We start from the raw sequence: 12,827 nt of genomic DNA, 5'->3' as shown, positions 1-12,827 counted from the left end.
GGCGAAGGCAGCGGGCGAGCCGGGGCAAAAGGCGAGGCGAAAGGGCCCGGGGCGGGCCGGGGAGGCGAGCGGGAGCGCAAAACAAGTGGCCGCACCTGCGGCATATGGAAGTTCCCAGGCCAGGGGTCGAGCCACAGCCACTGTAGAAGCAACGCCGAGTAGTTATGTTGTGAGCCACACGGGAAGTCCGAGTTCTCGGCTGCCGAGAGGCGCTCAAATGGAGCCGGGCGGCTGACGTCACGGGCGTCGGCGCGGAGGGGGGGGGGGGGGGAAATGGGGGAGCGAGCGCCACCTGGTGGGCTGCCGGGGGATGGGAGCGCCGCGCGTTGCTGGAGGGGAGGGGAGTGTGTGGGGGGGTGTCCCAGCGGTCGGGGGTGCGGGGGGTGCAGGGGGTGGGGTGGGGGTGTGTGTCCCGGGGGTCGGGGGGGGGAGTGTGTGTGTGTGTGTGTGTGTGTGTGTGTGTGTGTGTGTGTGTGTGTGGGGGGGCGTGTCCCGGGGGTCCGGGCTGGCGCTCGGGGGCTTCGGGACAGTGTGGAGCGGTGTGGGGACAGTGCCTCAGGGCCGCACGCTGGGATCGCCCCGCCCTGCCCTGGGGCCTGGCCGGCCTGGCCCTTGGCCTCCGCGGCTCCCCGGCTCCCGGGCCTCCCCTTCCGCCCCTGTGCAGGGGCACTCGTGTCCTGGAGGGACGGCGACCACCGGCTGCCCTGCCTGCCCAGTCCTCGGCCGTACTCAGCCCACGGCGGGCTCCTGGAGAGCCCTGGGCCGGGCCCCCTCGGTGGTGCCAGGGAGGAAAACGGGGGCTGGGCTGCAGGGGCATTGGCCAGAGGCTGGCGACCAGAACCACGGGGGCGTGGGGGTGGGGGGTGGTGAGGGGGTGGGGTGGGGGTTGGTGGGGGGGTGAGGGGTGCGGGGGGTGGGGTGGGGGGTGGAGTGGGGTGGAGTAGGGGGGGCGGCGCGGGGTGGGGTGCGGTGGGATGGGGTTGGGGGGGGACTTCACGGCATGGGGGGTGGGGGGCGGGCCCGGTGGCTGTCTGGGGCGGGAGAGCCGGGGCCCCGAGCACAGCAAGGAGCCGCACCGCCAGCCCAATGGACCCGGTCCCCTGCCGCCCACCCGGGGTCTAGAGGGAGGGTCAGGCCGGGCCCGAAGCCTGCTGGACGCTGCTCTCTCTGTCCGCCGCTGGACGCCCAGGACGGTCCCCCTCGCGGGCCATGCCATCACAGCAGCCCCCCGCCGAGGAGCGCCCCAGGCTCGCGAGAAGGAGCGCCCCGGGGGAAGCCGAGGCGCTCCAAGCAGGATGAGGCTACCGGGGGCCGGCTGAGGCCAGGGAGGGCCCGGTTCCCGCCGTTCCCTGGGCTGCTGGCAGGGGCTCCTGGGCGCAAGCCCACCCAAGGCCTTGGAGGAAGTCCCAGGGGCAGCCGAGGGGAGGGTGCGGAGGCAGGCAGGGGCCGGCTCCCTCCACCCCCACCGGGCCTCCCAGGCCCAGGCAGGCACCGGCCTCTCGGGTCCTCAGAGCCATGGGGGGCCACGGAGGACAGGACGCAGGGAGAGCAGCACCCCACCCCCGCGGAGAAGGACCTCGCCTCGGGGGGCCCTGCGGCCAGGGCCCCGGGTCCAGGGCGGGTGGGCTGTGTGAGCGGCAGGCCCCACCAGCTGGCCCTCCCTGCCTCCGTCTGGGATCAGACGACCAGTGTCCACGGGGCAGTGACGGAGAGCTTCGGCGGCCAGAGGGTGACAGGCCTGAGCCCCAAGCACGCGAACGCAGGAGAGGCAAGACCCGGCCGGCTCTGTCCCTGCCCCCCAAGGCCGCCTTGGACCTGGCGGCGGCGGCGGCCGGACACGAGCCGGGTGGTCTCCTGGGGCAAGACAGACCTTCTCAGGCTGAGGGCCCAAGCAAGGCCCAGCACCAGCCGCCTCCGCGTCAGGAAGGACGGAGCGGAGGAAGGCAGGCCCACCGCCTGCCTGGCGGGCACCGAAGGCTTCGCTGGGGTTTCCCGGACACAGGAAGGGAGGGACGCGGGTCCGGGGAGGGCCAGGGGTTCGGAGCCCACAGCTGAGGTCCCGCCCGCAGAGAGCCGCCGGGAGGCCCAAGGGCTGCGAGGGTGGGCCTGGGAGGCGGCCGGAGGAGTCGGCCCAGGCGGAAACAGGCTCTGGGCAGAGGTCGTGCCTGCAAGCCATGCTTCTCGTGGCACGTGGACCCTGCCAGCCTCCCACCCGCCTTGCCCTTGGATCCCTGTGGGCCGCCAGTGCCCTTGGGCACTGGGGGATCCGCGTGGCCCGGCACGTGGCCTCAAGGCCGTTCACAGAGAGGGGTCGCTGGGCCGCTGGGCCGGGGCTGGTGTGCGTGTGTCTGTGCGTGTGTGTCCGTGTGTGCGTGCGTGTGTGTGAAGTTCTGGGGCAACCCTGCGTCGGACAAGCCCTCTCTGCACCATTTGCCCACCGGCCTCGGCTCATCTCCTGTCTCTGTCTCGGTCTCTCGGTCAGCTTCTCGCCGTCTGTCCAAGGGCAAGCCGGGTGGGGGTGGGGGTGGGGGTGGGGGGTGGAGAGGGTGGTACGCAAGAGACAAGGAACCCACTGGAGAAGAAAGATGATCTCGGGCCGTGGTGGAGACGACGTCTGAGGGAGGGACCAGGGACCCCTATGGGTGGCTCGCAGGAGGGGCCCCTGGGTGGAGAACTGAAAGGCGAGCGGGTTGTGGCTCTGCCCAGCGCGGTCACCCACCAGGCAGCCTCTCTTGTCACCCTGCTGGTCCTCACGTCAGCATCCATGCGTGCTGATCTCTAGCGGAGGGCTGGCCAGGCCCCGGGACACCCACGCCCGCCAGCGTGCGTGCACGCGCGCGCACACCCCCCCCACCCCCCTCAAACACGCCCCTTCCCTCACCCCCACAAGGGGCAGTGACGGAGAGCTCTGTGATGGTGCCGCACGGGTAGGCCCCGTGAGGCCCCGGTGGCTGAAGGCCTCCCTCCTCGACAGAGTCAAGAGACCCACTCGCAGACATTTCCCCGCGCTGTACCGGCGGCTCCCCTGGCCCATCCATTCCACACAGCGCAGGTGGCATCCACAGAGCAGCCCAGAGGCCCATCCCCATCCATCCCAGGGCAGCCCCTTTCCCCCACCCCCACCCCCACCCCCACCCGCCAAGCCCAAGTGTGTGCTCCTTGCCCACCATCCCCCCCCACACACACGCCCCCCCCCCCCCGCAACACGCCCCTTCCCTCACCCCCACAAGGGGCAGTGACGGAGAGCTCTGTGATGGTGCCGCACGGGTAGGCCCCGTGAGGCCCCGGTGGCTGAAGGCCTCCCTCCTCGACAGAGTCTCAGCCAAGCAGCCCTACACGGGCCGGCCCACACAAAGACCGAAGCCGGCCTCCAAACAGCTCCATTTCACCGGGACCAAACTTTCCCGGAAGCAGACCCGGGCACCCCTCTGTCTGTCGCCGCACTACTCACCAGAGCCAAGATCTGGAAGCCACCTAAAGGTCCACTGACAGGTGAGTGCACTTCGCAGACCCGGGGACATCTATGCGATGGCATCGCACACAGCCAGGAAAAAGCGGCAGAACGAGTGCCATCTGCCGCCGCGGGGCTGGAACGAGAGACCCTCAGGCTAAGCGAAGGAAGCCAGAAAGGAAAAAGACAAGTGCCCTAGGACATCACCTGTTGGTGGACTCTAAACGACGCAACGGATGGCGCTATCTAAACACCCACCCGCAGACACCAGAAACCGAGGGTGGGCAAGGAGCACACACTTGGGCTTGGCGGGTGGGGGTGGGGGTGGGGGTGGGGGTGGGGGAAAGGGGCTGCCCTGGGATGGATGGGGATGGGCCTCTGGGCTGCTCTGTGGATGCCACCTGCGCTGTGTGGAATGGATGGGCCACGGGAGCCGCCGGTACAGCGCGGGGAAATGTCTGCGAGTGGGTCCCTTGGCGGACCAAGACCCCTGGAGGAAACATTGGACATCAGCTCGACTTTAATCGTAAGAATCGACCTCCGACTCAAAGCAGACGAAGCCACTGCATTGCTGACCGCAGGAGGATTGAGGACACACGCCCAGCGCCCTCAGCTGCGGGCTCCAAACCCGAGTCAGTTCCCTGTGCAGAAAGAGGCTATCCTCCCAGGCTTCAAGTCAGCGCCAGCGACCTGACGGGGCCGTCTCGGGCATGGGGTGCCACCGTCCGCCCCCCCCCCCCAGCCCGCCAGCCTTTGCAAACAACGAAACCCAAACGATCCTCCCCGCGGGTTTTTCCAAGCTCTGGTTCAGGTGATCCCGAGGCAGCCTTTGTTTGTTTGTTTGTTTGTTTGCTTGTTTGTTTGCTTGTTTGTGGATCTGGGCTGCTGGGGCCAATGGGGGTCTTGGGTGGGCTTCAAGGACCTGTCGGGCCACGAGGGATGTGCGGGTGTGGTGTGGGTGGAGAGCACAGGTGGGCAGCAGGCCCTGCGGGGGAGCGGGCCTGGCGGGGAGGGCAGGAGGCTCGGACCGGCCCGTGAGGGACGCGGCGGCGGCGGCGGCGGCGGCGGCGGGGGGCGCTGCGGTGGCGGCGCTTAGGGCAGGTGGCGGCCGCTGTGGGTCGGTGGCTTGAGGCAAGAGAGAGCATTGCGAGGTGCGAGAGTGTGGGTGAGGGTTGCGGGGGGCGCGTGGGAGCGCGTGTGTGAGTGGGGGTGCGGGGCGCGGGGGGTCGGGGGCGCGGGGCGCGGGAGGTGGGCTCGGGAGAGGCAGGCGAAGGCAGCGGGCGAGCCGGGGCAAAAGGCGAGGCGAAAGGGCCCGGGGCGGGCCGGGGAGGCGAGCGGGAGCGCAAAACAAGTGGCCGCACCTGCGGCATATGGAAGTTCCCAGGCCAGGGGTCGAGCCACAGCCACTGTAGAAGCAACGCCGAGTAGTTATGTTGTGAGCCACACGGGAAGTCCGAGTTCTCGGCTGCCGAGAGGCGCTCAAATGGAGCCGGGCGGCTGACGTCACGGGCGTCGGCGCGGGAGGGGGGGGGGGGGGAAATGGGGGAGCGAGCGCCACCTGGTGGGCTGCCGGGGGATGGGAGCGCCGCGCGTTGCTGGAGGGGAGGGGAGTGTGTGGGGGGGTGTCCCAGCGGTCGGGGGTGCGGGGGGTGCAGGGGGTGGGGTGGGGGTGTGTGTCCCGGGGGTCGGGGGGGGGGTGTGTGTGTGTGTGTGTGTGTGTGTGTGTGTGTGTGTGTGTGTGTGGTGGGGGGGCGTGTCCCGGGGGTCCGGGCTGGCGCTCGGGGGCTTCGGGACAGTGTGGAGCGGTGTGGGGACAGTGCCTCAGGGCCGCACGCTGGGATCGCCCCGCCCTGCCCTGGGGCCTGGCCGGCCTGGCCCTTGGCCTCCGCGGCTCCCCGGCTCCCGGGCCTCCCCTTCCGCCCCTGTGCAGGGGCACTCGTGTCCTGGAGGGACGGCGACCACCGGCTGCCCTGCCTGCCCAGTCCTCGGCCGTACTCAGCCCACGGCGGGCTCCTGGAGAGCCCTGGGCCGGGCCCCCCTCGGTGGTGCCAGGGAGGAAAACGGGGGCTGGGCTGCAGGGGCATTGGCCAGAGGCTGGCGACCAGAACCACGGGGGCGTGGGGGTGGGGGGTGGTGAGGGGGTGGGGTGGGGGTTGGTGGGGGGGTGAGGGGTGCGGGGGGTGGGGTGGGGGGTGGAGTGGGGTGGAGTAGGGGGGGCGGCGCGGGGTGGGGTGCGGTGGGATGGGGTTGGGGGGGGACTTCACGGCATGGGGGGTGGGGGGCGGGCCCGGTGGCTGTCTGGGGCGGGAGAGCCGGGGCCCCGAGCACAGCAAGGAGCCGCACCGCCAGCCCAATGGACCCGGTCCCCTGCCGCCCACCCGGGGTCTAGAGGGAGGGTCAGGCCGGGCCCGAAGCCTGCTGGACGCTGCTCTCTCTGTCCGCCGCTGGACGCCCAGGACGGTCCCCCTCGCGGGCCATGCCATCACAGCAGCCCCCCGCCGAGGAGCGCCCCAGGCTCGCGAGAAGGAGCGCCCCGGGGGAAGCCGAGGCGCTCCAAGCAGGATGAGGCTACCGGGGGCCGGCTGAGGCCAGGGAGGGCCCGGTTCCCGCCGTTCCCTGGGCTGCTGGCAGGGGCTCCTGGGCGCAAGCCCACCCAAGGCCTTGGAGGAAGTCCCAGGGGCAGCCGAGGGGAGGGTGCGGAGGCAGGCAGGGGCCGGCTCCCTCCACCCCCACCGGGCCTCCCAGGCCCAGGCAGGCACCGGCCTCTCGGGTCCTCAGAGCCATGGGGGGCCACGGAGGACAGGACGCAGGGAGAGCAGCACCCCACCCCCGCGGAGAAGGACCTCGCCTCGGGGGGCCCTGCGGCCAGGGCCCCGGGTCCAGGGCGGGTGGGCTGTGTGAGCGGCAGGCCCCACCAGCTGGCCCTCCCTGCCTCCGTCTGGGATCAGACGACCAGTGTCCACGGGGCAGTGACGGAGAGCTTCGGCGGCCAGAGGGTGACAGGCCTGAGCCCCAAGCACGCGAACGCAGGAGAGGCAAGACCCGGCCGGCTCTGTCCCTGCCCCCCAAGGCCGCCTTGGACCTGGCGGCGGCGGCGGCCGGACACGAGCCGGGTGGTCTCCTGGGGCAAGACAGACCTTCTCAGGCTGAGGGCCCAAGCAAGGCCCAGCACCAGCCGCCTCCGCGTCAGGAAGGACGGAGCGGAGGAAGGCAGGCCCACCGCCTGCCTGGCGGGCACCGAAGGCTTCGCTGGGGTTTCCCGGACACAGGAAGGGAGGGACGCGGGTCCGGGGAGGGCCAGGGGTTCGGAGCCCACAGCTGAGGTCCCGCCCGCAGAGAGCCGCCGGGAGGCCCAAGGGCTGCGAGGGTGGGCCTGGGAGGCGGCCGGAGGAGTCGGCCCAGGCGGAAACAGGCTCTGGGCAGAGGTCGTGCCTGCAAGCCATGCTTCTCGTGGCACGTGGACCCTGCCAGCCTCCCACCCGCCTTGCCCTTGGATCCCTGTGGGCCGCCAGTGCCCTTGGGCACTGGGGGATCCGCGTGGCCCGGCACGTGGCCTCAAGGCCGTTCACAGAGAGGGGTCGCTGGGCCGCTGGGCCGGGGCTGGTGTGCGTGTGTCTGTGCGTGTGTGTCCGTGTGTGCGTGCGTGTGTGTGAAGTTCTGGGGCAACCCTGCGTCGGACAAGCCCTCTCTGCACCATTTGCCCACCGGCCTCGGCTCATCTCCTGTCTCTGTCTCGGTCTCTCGGTCAGCTTCTCGCCGTCTGTCCAAGGGCAAGCCGGGTGGGGGTGGGGGTGGGGGTGGGGGGTGGAGAGGGTGGTACGCAAGAGACAAGGAACCCACTGGAGAAGAAAGATGATCTCGGGCCGTGGTGGAGACGACGTCTGAGGGAGGGACCAGGGACCCCTATGGGTGGCTCGCAGGAGGGGCCCCTGGGTGGAGAACTGAAAGGCGAGCGGGTTGTGGCTCTGCCCAGCGCGGTCACCCACCAGGCAGCCTCTCTTGTCACCCTGCTGGTCCTCACGTCAGCATCCATGCGTGCTGATCTCTAGCGGAGGGCTGGCCAGGCCCCGGGACACCCACGCCCGCCAGCGTGCGTGCACGCGCGCGCACACCCCCCCCACCCCCCTCAAACACGCCCCTTCCCTCACCCCCACAAGGGGCAGTGACGGAGAGCTCTGTGATGGTGCCGCACGGGTAGGCCCCGTGAGGCCCCGGTGGCTGAAGGCCTCCCTCCTCGACAGAGTCAAGAGACCCACTCGCAGACATTTCCCCGCGCTGTACCGGCGGCTCCCCTGGCCCATCCATTCCACACAGCGCAGGTGGCATCCACAGAGCAGCCCAGAGGCCCATCCCCATCCATCCCAGGGCAGCCCCTTTCCCCCACCCCCACCCCCACCCCCACCCGCCAAGCCCAAGTGTGTGCTCCTTGCCCACCATCCCCCCCCACACACACGCCCCCCCCCCCCGCAACACGCCCCTTCCCTCACCCCCACAAGGGGCAGTGACGGAGAGCTCTGTGATGGTGCCGCACGGGTAGGCCCCGTGAGGCCCCGGTGGCTGAAGGCCTCCCTCCTCGACAGAGTCTCAGCCAAGCAGCCCTACACGGGCCGGCCCACACAAAGACCGAAGCCGGCCTCCAAACAGCTCCATTTCACCGGGACCAAACTTTCCCGGAAGCAGACCCGGGCACCCCTCTGTCTGTCGCCGCACTACTCACCAGAGCCAAGATCTGGAAGCCACCTAAAGGTCCACTGACAGGTGAGTGCACTTCGCAGACCCGGGGACATCTATGCGATGGCATCGCACACAGCCAGGAAAAAGCGGCAGAACGAGTGCCATCTGCCGCCGCGGGGCTGGAACGAGAGACCCTCAGGCTAAGCGAAGGAAGCCAGAAAGGAAAAAGACAAGTGCCCTAGGACATCACCTGTTGGTGGACTCTAAACGACGCAACGGATGGCGCTATCTAAACACCCACCCGCAGACACCAGAAACCGAGGGTGGGCAAGGAGCACACACTTGGGCTTGGCGGGTGGGGGTGGGGGTGGGGGTGGGGGTGGGGGAAAGGGGCTGCCCTGGGATGGATGGGGATGGGCCTCTGGGCTGCTCTGTGGATGCCACCTGCGCTGTGTGGAATGGATGGGCCACGGGAGCCGCCGGTACAGCGCGGGGAAATGTCTGCGAGTGGGTCCCTTGGCGGACCAAGACCCCTGGAGGAAACATTGGACATCAGCTCGACTTTAATCGTAAGAATCGACCTCCGACTCAAAGCAGACGAAGCCACTGCATTGCTGACCGCAGGAGGATTGAGGACACACGCCCAGCGCCCTCAGCTGCGGGCTCCAAACCCGAGTCAGTTCCCTGTGCAGAAAGAGGCTATCCTCCCAGGCTTCAAGTCAGCGCCAGCGACCTGACGGGGCCGTCTCGGGCATGGGGTGCCACCGTCCGCCCCCCCCCCCCCAGCCCGCCAGCCTTTGCAAACAACGAAACCCAAACGATCCTCCCCGCGGGTTTTTCCAAGCTCTGGTTCAGGTGATCCCGAGGCAGCCTTTGTTTGTTTGTTTGTTTGTTTGTTTGTTTGTTTGCTTGTTTGTTTGCTTGTTTGTGGATCTGGGCTGCTGGGGCCAATGGGGGTCTTGGGTGGGCTTCAAGGACCTGTCGGGCCACGAGGGATGTGCGGGTGTGGTGTGGGTGGAGAGCACAGGTGGGCAGCAGGCCCTGCGGGGGAGCGGGCCTGGCGGGGAGGGCAGGAGGCTCGGACCGGCCCGTGAGGGACGCGGCGGCGGCGGCGGCGGCGGCGGCGGGGGGCGCTGCGGTGGCGGCGCTTAGGGCAGGTGGCGGCCGCTGTGGGTCGGTGGCTTGAGGCAAGAGAGAGCATTGCGAGGTGCGAGAGTGTGGGTGAGGGTTGCGGGGGGCGCGTGGGAGCGCGTGTGTGAGTGGGGGTGCGGGGCGCGGGGGGTCGGGGGCGCGGGGCGCGGGAGGTGGGCTCGGGAGAGGCAGGCGAAGGCAGCGGGCGAGCCGGGGCAAAAGGCGAGGCGAAAGGGCCCGGGGCGGGCCGGGGAGGCGAGCGGGAGCGCAAAACAAGTGGCCGCACCTGCGGCATATGGAAGTTCCCAGGCCAGGGGTCGAGCCACAGCCACTGTAGAAGCAACGCCGAGTAGTTATGTTGTGAGCCACACGGGAAGTCCGAGTTCTCGGCTGCCGAGAGGCGCTCAAATGGAGCCGGGCGGCTGACGTCACGGGCGTCGGCGCGGGAGGGGGGGGGGGGAAATGGGGGAGCGAGCGCCACCTGGTGGGCTGCCGGGGGATGGGAGCGCCGCGCGTTGCTGGAGGGGAGGGGAGTGTGTGGGGGGGTGTCCCAGCGGTCGGGGGTGCGGGGGGTGCAGGGGGTGGGGTGGGGGTGTGTGTCCCGGGGGTCGGGGGGGGGAGTGTGTGTGTGTGTGTGTGTGTGTGTGTGTGTGTGTGTGTGTGTGTGTGTGGTGGGGGGGCGTGTCCCGGGGGTCCGGGCTGGCGCTCGGGGGCTTCGGGACAGTGTGGAGCGGTGTGGGGACAGTGCCTCAGGGCCGCACGCTGGGATCGCCCCGCCCTGCCCTGGGGCCTGGCCGGCCTGGCCCTTGGCCTCCGCGGCTCCCCGGCTCCCGGGCCTCCCCTTCCGCCCCTGTGCAGGGGCACTCGTGTCCTGGAGGGACGGCGACCACCGGCTGCCCTGCCTGCCCAGTCCTCGGCCGTACTCAGCCCACGGCGGGCTCCTGGAGAGCCCTGGGCCGGGCCCCCCTCGGTGGTGCCAGGGAGGAAAACGGGGGCTGGGCTGCAGGGGCATTGGCCAGAGGCTGGCGACCAGAACCACGGGGGCGTGGGGGTGGGGGGTGGTGAGGGGGTGGGGTGGGGGTTGGTGGGGGGGTGAGGGGTGCGGGGGGTGGGGTGGGGGGTGGAGTGGGGTGGAGTAGGGGGGGCGGCGCGGGGTGGGGTGCGGTGGGATGGGGTTGGGGGGGGACTTCACGGCATGGGGGGTGGGGGGCGGGCCCGGTGGCTGTCTGGGGCGGGAGAGCCGGGGCCCCGAGCACAGCAAGGAGCCGCACCGCCAGCCCAATGGACCCGGTCCCCTGCCGCCCACCCGGGGTCTAGAGGGAGGGTCAGGCCGGGCCCGAAGCCTGCTGGACGCTGCTCTCTCTGTCCGCCGCTGGACGCCCAGGACGGTCCCCCTCGCGGGCCATGCCATCACAGCAGCCCCCCGCCGAGGAGCGCCCCAGGCTCGCGAGAAGGAGCGCCCCGGGGGAAGCCGAGGCGCTCCAAGCAGGATGAGGCTACCGGGGGCCGGCTGAGGCCAGGGAGGGCCCGGTTCCCGCCGTTCCCTGGGCTGCTGGCAGGGGCTCCTGGGCGCAAGCCCACCCAAGGCCTTGGAGGAAGTCCCAGGGGCAGCCGAGGGGAGGGTGCGGAGGCAGGCAGGGGCCGGCTCCCTCCACCCCCACCGGGCCTCCCAGGCCCAGGCAGGCACCGGCCTCTCGGGTCCTCAGAGCCATGGGGGGCCACGGAGGACAGGACGCAGGGAGAGCAGCACCCCACCCCCGCGGAGAAGGACCTCGCCTCGGGGGGCCCTGCGGCCAGGGCCCCGGGTCCAGGGCGGGTGGGCTGTGTGAGCGGCAGGCCCCACCAGCTGGCCCTCCCTGCCTCCGTCTGGGATCAGACGACCAGTGTCCACGGGGCAGTGACGGAGAGCTTCGGCGGCCAGAGGGTGACAGGCCTGAGCCCCAAGCACGCGAACGCAGGAGAGGCAAGACCCGGCCGGCTCTGTCCCTGCCCCCCAAGGCCGCCTTGGACCTGGCGGCGGCGGCGGCCGGACACGAGCCGGGTGGTCTCCTGGGGCAAGACAGACCTTCTCAGGCTGAGGGCCCAAGCAAGGCCCAGCACCAGCCGCCTCCGCGTCAGGAAGGACGGAGCGGAGGAAGGCAGGCCCACCGCCTGCCTGGCGGGCACCGAAGGCTTCGCTGGGGTTTCCCGGACACAGGAAGGGAGGGACGCGGGTCCGGGGAGGGCCAGGGGTTCGGAGCCCACAGCTGAGGTCCCGCCCGCAGAGAGCCGCCGGGAGGCCCAAGGGCTGCGAGGGTGGGCCTGGGAGGCGGCCGGAGGAGTCGGCCCAGGCGGAAACAGGCTCTGGGCAGAGGTCGTGCCTGCAAGCCATGCTTCTCGTGGCACGTGGACCCTGCCAGCCTCCCACCCGCCTTGCCCTTGGATCCCTGTGGGCCGCCAGTGCCCTTGGGCACTGGGGGATCCGCGTGGCCCGGCACGTGGCCTCAAGGCCGTTCACAGAGAGGGGTCGCTGGGCCGCTGGGCCGGGGCTGGTGTGCGTGTGTCTGTGCGTGTGTGTCCGTGTGTGCGTGCGTGTGTGTGAAGTTCTGGGGCAACCCTGCGTCGGACAAGCCCTCTCTGCACCATTTGCCCACCGGCCTCGGCTCATCTCCTGTCTCTGTCTCGGTCTCTCGGTCAGCTTCTCGCCGTCTGTCCAAGGGCAAGCCGGGTGGGGGTGGGGGTGGGGGTGGGGGGTGGAGAGGGTGGTACGCAAGAGACAAGGAACCCACTGGAGAAGAAAGATGATCTCGGGCCGTGGTGGAGACGACGTCTGAGGGAGGGACCAGGGACCCCTATGGGTGGCTCGCAGGAGGGGCCCCTGGGTGGAGAACTGAAAGGCGAGCGGGTTGTGGCTCTGCCCAGCGCGGTCACCCACCAGGCAGCCTCTCTTGTCACCCTGCTGGTCCTCACGTCAGCATCCATGCGTGCTGATCTCTAGCGGAGGGCTGGCCAGGCCCCGGGACACCCACGCCCGCCAGCGTGCGTGCACGCGCGCGCACACCCCCCCCACCCCCCTCAAACACGCCCCTTCCCTCACCCCCACAAGGGGCAGTGACGGAGAGCTCTGTGATGGTGCCGCACGGGTAGGCCCCGTGAGGCCCCGGTGGCTGAAGGCCTCCCTCCTCGACAGAGTCAAGAGACCCACTCGCAGACATTTCCCCGCGCTGTACCGGCGGCTCCCCTGGCCCATCCATTCCACACAGCGCAGGTGGCATCCACAGAGCAGCCCAGAGGCCCATCCCCATCCATCCCAGGGCAGCCCCTTTCCCCCACCCCCACCCCCACCCCCACCCGCCAAGCCCAAGTGTGTGCTCCTTGCCCACCATCCCCCCCCACACACACGCCCCCCCCCCCCCGCAACACGCCCCTTCCCTCACCCCCACAAGGGGCAGTGACGGAGAGCTCTGTGATGGTGCCGCACGGGTAGGCCCCGTGAGGCCCCGGTGGCTGAAGGCCTCCCTCCTCGACAGAGTCTCAGCCAAGCAGCCCTACACGGGCCGGCCCACACAAAGACCGAAGCCGGCCTCCAAAC

General features: G+C 70.6%; 1 long non-coding RNA gene across 1 annotated transcript in view; it reads right to left on the bottom strand.

The window, feature by feature from the left end:
- LOC102164640 (uncharacterized) overlaps positions 1 to 12,827 on the bottom strand; it is a 182,203-nt gene that overhangs the window by 163,052 nt on the left and 6,324 nt on the right. Inside the window, exons 4-5 of the long non-coding RNA XR_014831535.1 lie at positions 8,169 to 8,304; positions 3,452 to 3,587 (exon numbers count right to left, since the gene is read on the bottom strand). This is a non-coding gene — a long non-coding RNA (uncharacterized LOC102164640). The remainder of the gene's footprint in view (positions 1 to 3,451; positions 3,588 to 8,168; positions 8,305 to 12,827) is intronic.

Source organism: Sus scrofa, chromosome 16 (genome assembly GCF_054392235.1).
Source record: "Sus scrofa isolate SSC_HxYL_T2T_F1_AM1 chromosome 16, Sscrofa_HxYL_maternal_Yorkshire_Landrace_v2.0, whole genome shotgun sequence".
Lineage (NCBI taxonomy): Eukaryota > Metazoa > Chordata > Mammalia > Artiodactyla > Suidae > Sus > Sus scrofa.
The sequence above is the reverse complement of the archived record's forward strand: the minus strand, read 5'-3'. Positions and strand labels throughout refer to the sequence as shown.